The 8,824-nt window shown below is 44.7% G+C and overlaps 1 long non-coding RNA gene across 1 annotated transcript in view; it reads right to left on the reverse strand.

Annotated features, from left to right (window-relative positions):
* Positions 1 to 1,278, reverse strand: part of LOC138689604 (uncharacterized) — an 81,817-nt gene extending 80,539 nt beyond the window's left edge. Inside the window, exon 1 of the long non-coding RNA XR_011328524.1 lies at positions 1,227 to 1,278. This is a non-coding gene — a long non-coding RNA (uncharacterized lncRNA). The remainder of the gene's footprint in view (positions 1 to 1,226) is intronic.
* Positions 1,279 to 8,824: the final 7,546 nt, after the last annotated feature.

The following is an 8,824-nucleotide window of genomic DNA, read 5'->3' on the forward strand; positions in this document are numbered from 1 at the left end:
AACCCATGAGAGGGCAAGCTGTAAATAATGTTAGAGGAGATTAGCTTTATCTAAGAAGTGGGTCAAAGACCAGGTATACCTCTCTCAAAAAAGTACCTACGAACTGACAACACAGACCTGAGCGGAGAGCAGAGTTAGGATTGATGAGGATACTGAAATTTTCTAAGACAAACAGAAAAATCAGGATATCATTATAAATGCAAAGATGTGACCCACTGACACGTGAATTGATGTCCTTCTGACAAAGAGCTCCAGACTGTGCCAGCCTGGGAAACTCAGTCTGTGTATCAGAGTATCGGCATACCTAGAAAGCTGGCCTTGCTCCTCTGCTTCTAGTACAAGCCAGTTGCTAAAGTTGCAAATGCCCCTTTAAAATGCTTAGGCTGTGGAAAAAAACCCACAGATTGGCATAATGAAGTGCAGCTATGAGAAACAGCTTTTTAATGGGAGAGCACAGATGTTCTATGCATGATGGCTATAGTCTAAATTGAAAAGTGCCATTGTTTGGCCATCATTTAAAATCATGATACCCTAGAGGAGACATTTCAGGACATGTACACTTGAGGAGCACATAGCTAAGGTAGAGCTAAATTGTTATCTCTGCTCTGCTCTGACTGAGTAAAAAGAAAATGGTTCTCATGTGCATGGAAAGCAAATGATGGAAAATTGTAGTTGGGGTAGGAGGGGAGAGCAGGAGTGAAAGGCAAAGAAAGAACATAGACAGCAGCAGCCTCCCATCAGCAACCGCAAACTGATTTTTTTTTTTCCCCGAAGCTGGGACTGCCGCAGCGGGTGGGAAGGCAGTGCCGCTGCCCCGCAGCCCACAGGCTGGCAGCGTGCTGGCACTGGGATAGGAGGAATTGGGAACGGGATGCGGAATCCCAGAGCTTGTTCCACACGGCAGAGGTGCCCAAGTCAGCCATGCCGTACCACCACACAGCTCCCCTCCAGCAAGTTCTCCTCTGCCACAATACCACAGGCATCTCGAGCAACATTTGGGCTGCTGCCATAAGGGAGCAGAGCCTGCCTCGCTGACATGGTGAGCACTCCCACTCCCCTTATTTTTCCTCCACCTCAGAGCAACCACTGTACATGCTCTCAGTTAGGGATGCTAGGTTGGACCTCCCAGGTGTGGCGGTAATAGAAGTAATACCTCGTATTTCATCAGTCAGTAAATAAAGAGTAGACACCAGCTGGGTGCCCACAGCTCTTCTCCCAGTACCTACCTTAACTTGGGCATTTCCCATCAGCTGTGGATGGCAGCCTTTCCCTCCCCCTTGGAGAAATAATGACACCCTCCGGATAGTGTGTTTATAAGGAGGGACAACTGCCAGTCAGACCCATTGCTGCTTAAAGTAGGAGACTTTGAAGGCCTCCGTAATATAATGCTTCTGGGGATTTTACCTTCCAAGACAGCACTGGCCGCTAATTCTGATTAGCCAGGTCAGTTATATAGCAGCTAATTATGTCCAGGATTGCAAACAGCCCCATATGCTCCCCAAATCTGTTTCACCAGCACTTCTCCCCACTAACTATCCAACAGAAACAGGGGGATTCCATATAATGAGCAATAAATCTGACTTTTCCACACACTTCACCACTATAGAAAAAAATGGAACAGAAAAAGCTGAAGAATCATGATAAGATGATGAGACAACTACAGTGAAAAGAAATCCAGGTGTATTCTGATTGCTTAAAAACTGTCAGATTTATCCCATGGCAAATCATGGGGAAAGAATTGCCAATCAGAGCCACTTTCTTCTTAAGACAGCAGGGAATAGGGGGACAATGGGTAGAACCTATAAGAGTTTTCACTGGTCAGGAAAAATACAGAAAGGAGGAAAAAAGCCCATTTAGTTCCTATGCTGCAGGAGAATGCAAGTCTCCTTTTTCCCCTTTTATTTATCTCTCTTTCTGCTCCCTCCTTTTTGCAACCTTACATAGCTGTCAATTTGGGAGTGAGAAAGTCAAGATTCTCTTCAAAAGAGTCTGATCCCACAGAAGGTGTGGGAAGTGGTCAAAAAGCCTTGGCTAAAGAAGAAGAAAATCCCTGGCTCCCACTTCTCAAATGCATACTTTCACCACTAGACATTATGGAAAACGTATGTTGTTGGAGACAGGTATCTGCATGCTTCAGGAAAATTAATCCTCAAAGCCTAGCATAAAATACAGTCACAGATTTTTTGTTGGTTTGTAAAGTTAGCTCATCAAGTTGTGTGGAATTGTTTTATAACACGCATTAAATGAAGCAGAAAATGAAGCATGGGTTCTTTTGGCAAAAAGAACATCATCTGCCTATAAGAGAATTTCACTTTTAACATTTTTTCTGTGACTATAATAGAAATCTGTTTCCATCTCTGCTACGATCCATACAGATATGTTGCTGGGAAGGCCATTCTCCTTGCTGAGCAGTAGTTAGGGGCTGGGAAAAAAAGCAGCTTTATGAGATTCATTATATGAGATTGACTGGGCAGAGCACCGGTTAATATTATTTTGGCTTTGGAGTCTGCATACATCATTGCATGTGTCCAGCTAAATTGTTCTTAGAAGCAAGTAGATGTGACACAATAAATAACACCATTCTGTTCTGTCCAAAACTATCTACACCTAAATGGTCTGAGAAGCACAAGCAGCAGGTACAGCGCTGACTAACTTCTGCCATTAAAGTCAATGTGCCACAGTCCTCAGTCAGTGCTTCAAACATTTCAGTTTTGTTAACTGCAGTAGGGTTGCCTAAGCTACAGAGCCACACAGAATTTTGCATTTCTATTAACAGTCCCCTGTCGGGCAGAGATCTCATTAAGGTTCATCACTCTCTATTTATGTTTTCAAAACCCTGTAGCTGCAGTAAATACTGGTAGTTTATAGTCAGCTGTGAGAAGTAATATTGACCGCCAGTCTACGTACACCAGTCTGCTCCCGTGCATTAAGTACCCAGCACCGTCCACTTTCTCTACCGCTTTGCCTTGCACACAACTTACATCATCTGAGTACTGTTAATTGGTACTTATACATACGGCTCACAGCATAGATATGCACACAAAATCAGGGGTAGAAGGGAGTAAGCTAAGGAATAATAAAGATTGGAATAAGAGACATACGCAAATGAGAGAGTAGAAGGACAATACAGTAGAGAGCTGTTCTGAGGGGGCTAAGGGAGAAGAGAGGATGCTGCAGTCAGTTACCTGTGTACTACCCACACTCATTTATAACTTGAATGGATGAATAAGAGAGTATTTTTTCTCCCAGCTATCCTGCTAGGTGTAACTGTGAAAATATGGTAAATATCCTCTCCAAAATGCTTTCCCTGCTTCTCAAATCCCACTGTGTGCAGAAACTAAAGTTACATTCATTTTAAAATACCTCTTGACTGAGTTCTTTAGCATCCTCAGGTATGGGAGCAGAGAGTTAATCACTGTTTAACTTCCAAGCCAGTTTTGTCACTTGGTTTAAACATTAACTCTCATAAAGCCTAATCACATAAGATCCAAATCCATGACACACCGAGCACCATCCTTGATGCTTAATGACCTCAGCTGACTTTGTCTTCTGGAGAGGTTTAGGATGAGGTCATTAAAAGCAATCACCAAGAAGTCATGCCTGATTAACCTTTCAATTAGGGCTTGGTCCCACAGGCAGGTATGTGCTGTAAGTGCAGAAGCCAAAGGCTGGTGCTGAGTACTCAGTGTTTGCTTAGTGCCTGGTCAGTGGAGCTCAATAACAGAGCAAGTGAAGGCAGAGAGGGGGAAAAAAAAAAGCGATTGGTGATATAGCCAAATTTGTGCAGCCTCTGTGCTGAGTCCTGCAGAGGAGGGGGAGGTGGGCATGCCCAGCCTGAGCTGCTCGGGATGAGAGACAGTCACGCCGTTGGATGGGAGTGAGGAATTTCAGGTCCTGCCTGTGTGACAGAACAAGCAGGTCACTCAAACATGACCGTGCTGGAGATGAATCCAGAATAATGTGAGACCAGAAGTAAGTGAGGGGCCAGTATTTGGCAGCCAGTTGGCCAACTCCACACACAAAGCAGCTTTTTTGCTGTTCCAGGAGATCGCAGCCTGTGCTGGGCTGCAGCAGCAAAGTCCACCCAGCAGCCCTCCAGCAGCTTGGTGCTGCTCTCCCACCTGTCCCAGACCCTGTCTTGGTTCCTCACGTATTGGCCTGGGAGAGAGAAACAAACATAAAGACATCTGAGAAAATAATTTTTCTCTTCTGCTGGTATTTTCACTCTTGTTTTGCCTTCATTTTCTGTGTCTGTCTAGCCAGCAGGTTTATGTAGGAGCGTTTGCTGAAGCAGCAAATGCTCAGGCAAGCTATAGACTAAGAACTTGTAGAAATTATTCAATGCATAAGGAACAAATTAAAAGAAATCAGATGATTAACAAACAGAAAACAGAATCCAATGACTCATTAGTCATCAGTCCTCCCTAGAAGTTCTGACCTCGGAATGGTTGGTGTCTGTTTCACACACCTTAACTGAGTCTCCCACTACCTCCAGAGACCTTGCCACAGCTACTGTTACGTCCCTGAGGAGCTCTTCGACAGCCATCAGACCCCAACAGTCACTGCAGATAGGCAATACAGCCCAGCTGCCCCGCAGGGGACGGTGGTGATGGCTGGACTGGCAGGGCTTTGCCGGCAAGGTCCATCCCCACCACCCCATGAGTCCATCAGGACCAGGCTGGGGTGGTAATGGGGTTAGCCCAGACCCCCATGGCCACCACATCGGTCAACAGCCACTGGATGTAAACTCCCGATTTGTAGATTTCTCACAAACTCATTGAGAAACACAGCTAAAATTCATTTGTGCTACTTAGCTCAGTCAGAGACTTGGCCGGCGTGATCTTGCTGTTCCCAGGTGAGTTAGACTTTGGGGACTACTAACTGCCCTCCCTGGAGTCACAGGAGAAGAGCTGTCTTTGGTCAGAATAGCCGTAACGTTGAATGAAGGAGAGGATCTCTGTATACTTTGTCTCAAAGTCAGCCATCAGTTAACCTCTTTCGGTGTCCCTAATAATGTTGATTATATCTATACCACTTTATGCCACTGAAAAGGGAGTTTGGTTTCCCTCCAAACTCCAGTACCTCCTCTAGGCGTTCATGACTAATATGCCAATCACTCTCTTTCCCAGCTGCATAGTTACACTCTTTTTTCCACGCTTCACATCTCCTCTGCTTTGGGAGACAATTTTTGTCTCTCAGAGCTGCCCTCGGTGGAACTCCCCATATGCCTTCAGACGCCTGCTCTGTCAGCTGCCGCCCTGCCCTTCGCCTCTGAGACTTTCTCCTGGGGATTTAATTTGCAAAACATAAGGAGAGGGGAAAGCTGCCACTGTGGTGCCAGCAGGAGAGTCTTGATCTCTACAGGACGTCGGTACCTGAGGATAAGCTCCAGAGAGGGTACCCGTGTACTCAACATGGGTCTTCAAACACCAGGTATGGAAAGCCAAAAATACGTGGTTTTCAACTGGGATTTAGCTACTATTATTTCAGGGGATTGCTGTAATCCATCCAAAAGACTACTCGTGCCATCAAGCACAGAGAGCAGTGGACATCTCTTGGTGGTCATTTGCATCCCCTGTGGACTCCTAACGCTTTCACCCTGCATGTCATGCCACAGGGGAGGAACCATTCCCCTCCAACGGCGCCGACATCTCCGCTCCAGCTGCCCTGGCGATCACACTGCAGATCGTGTCAGGCTTCCTCGCTCACTCTCTTTAGCCCATTGGAAATTGAACGGAAAATGAAATTATGTCACCCGGCGAGATGGAGAATACCAGTCCAAAAATACTTACCACTCTGGTGGCTATCACCGCCATCCAGAATATCCTAGGACTGGCTTTCAGGCCAGATGTCTAGATTTGCTCTGGAAAGGAAACTGGAGCAAGAAGCATCAGTTTTCAGAAAGGTGTCATTCAGGTTACCCGCTTTGGCGTGAGTTTCAGGTTGCAAACCCCAGGGAGATGCAAATATTCCCCAACCACTCCGCTCAGGGCTGCTTACTGACTAACTGAGGAGACTCTCAACTCAGCACAGTCACTTCCCTGGACCCCATTTTTCAGTACCTAGCTTTATCACGTGTTACGGCAAGGTGCCCGGGCGACTCACGCGGGGAAGGGGAGGCATCCTAGTAGGAGTCAGCGCATCTAAAAATGGGGAATCGCCCTGCCCTGCCCCTGGGGACCCCCAAGCCCCGCTGCACCCTGGCAGACAGCCTCGAAGAGCCAGCATCCCAGAGCTGCCGCTGAGCTCTGGGTTTGCCTCTGTCGGACTGAGCAGCTCGTACCCACTGGAGCTGCGTTAGCCCGCACCGCTCTCTATGCCGGTATAAAATCATGATGAATTATCCAGTCTGTTTTGGCTCTGCGCAGAGCTATCAAGACTCTCAATATGCAAATGGGGTCTTGTTTATCATATGATAGATACTGTGTAACGCAGCACCTAAATTACACTGAGTTTGCAATACCATCTGGTTTCATCTTTCAGTACATTAGGGGATAACTTTGTTATATTTGACCTGAAAATTGGCACAGGGATAAAGCAGGGCCATGGCTGTAGTTCGCAGGGGTAAAAAGCTCTGCTCACTCACGTGAGGCAAGTGTGTCTCAGACATAAATCTCTTTTCTCATCTTCAGGTCCGGAAAAGAGCAAATACCAAGAAGGCCACTGCCAAGATCTAGCATTATGCAGAGGTTTACCTGGAAGCAGTGTCAGATGAGACTGCCATAGAGGGGGACTTCCATTCAGATTTTCTCATGTGACAGAAAAAAGGCTGATGTATGGTGGCTTGAGGAAGAAGGAGACGCCAGTGAAGGCTCGGAGGAATGGCCCACAGGTATTAAGTTACTCTTGGTTTGACAGGATTCTAAGACAGAGAAAAAAATATTTCGCTTCACTTTTAGCAAGCTCCAAGTCTTCCTATGACTTCAAAGGAACAATAGGCTAATGTATTTATTTTATTGATCATGCAAGGAGGCTAAAGGAAGTTGACTATTTTTCCTTGTTGTCCACATTTTACTCAATCACCCAAAACACTTTTTTGAGCTCCTCTTGCAGAGCAGCTCTCTGGCTGATTAAACCACAGTATGATGATTCATCATTGTCCATTCCCACTTTACTGATGGTCTAATTAAAACGATTTTTATGCCCAAAGATAATTGCTTTCTTCTATTATTACTCTGAAATGTTAATATAATCTAGCTTACCAGTCTCTGTGTCTATCACTAGAGACAATAAATAAATTAAGCACAGAAAAATGATGTTTAAATAACATTAGGATTGAGTTACAAAATTACAACAGCACAGAAATTCCAGTTAAGGCCACACAGTGTTGCCAAAGACATTTGCTGTACATATGGCTGGTTGTTTCTCAGAGTCCCAGCAAAGGTGATGCTATGCACTCTGGGTGCTTCATTAGCAACACATTACTGGCCTTATAGAGTCCAGTGAAGCAGAAAATCATTTTACAGTGGTCATTATTTTTATAAGTCAGTACTTACTGACAGTTGGTACCCTGCGGCATCTGAAATATGTGGAACAGAAGAAGTTGGCAAATGTTGGCTTTCCAGTGGAAACCTCTTCAATAAACTATCATCTCATTAGTTTATAATTTTTTAAAAACTGCTTTCTCTAGTGACAATCTGATAAAGGTAGTAGCACCAAATTACTGCCCTCAGAAGACAGAAATAATGATCAAAAATAAAATTGCCATAAATGAGCTATTTCTGTAAAGAGCCATCAAGTCAATATCAATATTTGATGTTTTGATTTTAAATACCCAGAATTTTTTTTTCTTCCTTAATGGTTTTTAACTACCACCACCCCCATATTCAATCTGTCACTATTTCCTAGTTTTCAGCACTTTTCTTTCATCTGCATTGCTTATTCGGGTCCTTCATCAGCCCCAAACACGCACGTGTGTAAGTGTACATGCACATATGGGCATGAGCAATGCCAGTTTGATTGTAACTGATATTTGGGGTTGGTCAGATGCATCTTATCCAGCCTCAGAAAGCTACAGTGTGCAGATCATCAGGCCCAGCTGAACAGCAAACTTCAAATTTATCCATACGCTTTCTGTCTTTTCCTAACCTGAAACTTTACCCTATGCTTTTAGTGATAATTGTGTTAGCTGCCTGATCTCAGCTGGCCTTTTTAGTGAAGCCTGGAGAAAAAAGGGCGACAAACACATTGGCCTTTCCTGAGGCATCTACTGATAACTTTCCATCCCTGCTGGACTGAGCTGCAGAACTCCGTAGGAACCAATATTATCACCTAAATGCTTCACCTCCTTCTAGGCCTGATCCATGTTCCTGAGGCTTGCTGTAAATTTCCATAACATAAAAAAAACTTCAGAACTTTACTTCTCATCCAAGCTGATCCCACAAGCAGAATTTTTATTTCATGGGTAGAATGTTGGACTTTAAATATTTTGAGATATCAGACTGAAGAGTGAAGTTTTTTAAGTCTAGAAGAGCTACTTGAAGGTATTCATAGAGATTTGTGTGGTATACTTTCAACACCCTATGGTTAGATTCAGGCCAACTATAAGGAACTTGGTTTTAAAAGACAAGGTCAGTGAAAAGCAAGGGCAGATTTACAGAAGATATGAAGGGCAACTTGCTGACAGCCTGACGAACACCTTGGGACACAAATGACGAATGGCCATCCTGCTGTCTTCCCTTCCCAAACGCTTCTTCTGCAGATGCAGCTAGTCCTGAAATGGCCCTCACACAATGCTGCTCATCTCAATCCCACCAGTTTTCTGTCACACGTGCAGCACTCTTAACTCCAAAAATAACTGTGACCCCTGAGAGACCTGGGTGTC

Source organism: Haliaeetus albicilla, chromosome 17 (genome assembly GCF_947461875.1).
Source record: "Haliaeetus albicilla chromosome 17, bHalAlb1.1, whole genome shotgun sequence".
In the NCBI taxonomy this organism is placed as follows: Eukaryota; Metazoa; Chordata; class Aves; order Accipitriformes; family Accipitridae; genus Haliaeetus; species Haliaeetus albicilla.